Consider the following 1,681-nt stretch of genomic DNA (forward strand, 5'->3'; position numbering starts at 1 on the left):
TAAGAAGAGCAATATTTTATTTCCTGAAGGCACAAGATTTTCTGGCAGTATTACAAAACGTGCTTCTTTAAAACGTGAGCTAACTTGAAAACTTAAAAGGCATGTCTGTATTTACGCACTTACTGAAACGTATTTATTCAGATACAAGCTTATTTTAAATTAATTTTTAACTTATTTATAATTTCAGAAATGACTATTTATTAAACCCAGGCACCTTTTTTAATGGGACGAACTTTGTTTTAGAAAGGAAGAACCAACTGTCATCAGAACCCCCAGAATTCTGTCTACTTAGGTTCTAACCTTTGTGACTGCTGGATGTTCTCACATAAAGGGCTGTGTCGTGCGTTTGGGGTCGGGGCTGCGTGTCGCCTGGTGAGGTCGGAGTCCAGCACTTCTTGGGCTCCAGAGGGTTGTTTCTCAGGATGAAGGAGCCAGGGTTGAGTTGGAGTTGAAAAGAGAGCGCATCTTCACACCAAAGGTACCACGTTTGTCCATCATCCCTGATGACTGCTCCAGAGAGTAGATGTGTAGCAAAGGTGCTAGCGACCCATTTATCGGGTTCTTGTTTAGGTGGCAACAACGTGAGAGTAGGTGTCAAATCCTCGGTTTCCCTTGGGCAGGACATGCAGGCCCTGGGACGCCTCCACGTGCAGGGCCAGCCATAATATGGCAAACGTTCCGGGCTTGGGGTGGGCAAAGCGCAGTGCTGGGGCCGCACAAGCCCTTCTCCAGCAGGGTGCCCCTGGGTCCGGCGCTGCGCTTCCCAGTAAAGACTTGGGGCTTCTTTCCCTCTCACTGAGCTTTCATGAAGGTTGATGGCATCTACGCGTGAGGTAGTTCCTTCTAACGCGGCTTTTTACTGACTGGTTTGGAAGCACCAGGCGTTGACAAAGGAGAGAAGAGCCCCGATATTTGGAGATGAAGAACTTGGGGGCCCTGGGGAAGTTCTGATTGCAGAGAATTCCCCAGTTGCTCTGTGGACTTTACCATTTCTCTCAGATGAATGAAACTTCTGTCCCTGGCATTTCAGCCTAACAGGAGCCTGACAGAGCGGGCGATGTACGACCTGTGCTCCGGAAGATCAAGAGTTCCGGGATTAAAAGTGCGTGTGGGTATCCCTCATCTAAACCCCTTTGTCCATACTTAGTTCTGATGCTAGAAACAGCGTTTCAGACTGACTCCCAAAGTGTCAGGAGCAAACTCTGCACTTTTTCAGGATTTCAGCTTCTTGTGGCTCGGTCCTGGTTGGATACGTCCCGTGGTGGTAACATTCCCCTTTCCTGCGTTTCACTTGGTTTGTCTGGTTAAGAACCTCTTCCCTTGCAATGGATTTTAATTTTTTTTCATTTCTTTTTAAAAGTGGCGTGTGCCACGGGGTGAAGGTTTTGGGTGTTGAACTCCTGTCCGTGAGGCACTTGACATCACTGGCAGGTCTCTGAGTGAGGCAGGAGCTCAAGGGCTGGTCCTGTGGGGAGTCCCCCTAGCTCCAGGATGCCACAGCCGTGGCTTTTCCTCTTGATCCCACCCACCAGAGACAGCTGCACACGAATGTGTCTGGGAAGCAGCTTGTGATCTTCCCCCCCTTGTCAATTTTAAGCTAAACAGCCTGGGCTGTTTCACACCCCTCCATTTACTTGGCTTCCAATTTAAATAATGCAATAGAGTCGCCCACACCCCCCCC

The sequence above is a fragment of the Buceros rhinoceros genome, unplaced genomic scaffold (assembly GCF_000710305.1).
Source record: "Buceros rhinoceros silvestris isolate BGI_N320 unplaced genomic scaffold, ASM71030v1 scaffold9973, whole genome shotgun sequence".
NCBI lineage: Eukaryota > Metazoa > Chordata > Aves > Bucerotiformes > Bucerotidae > Buceros > Buceros rhinoceros.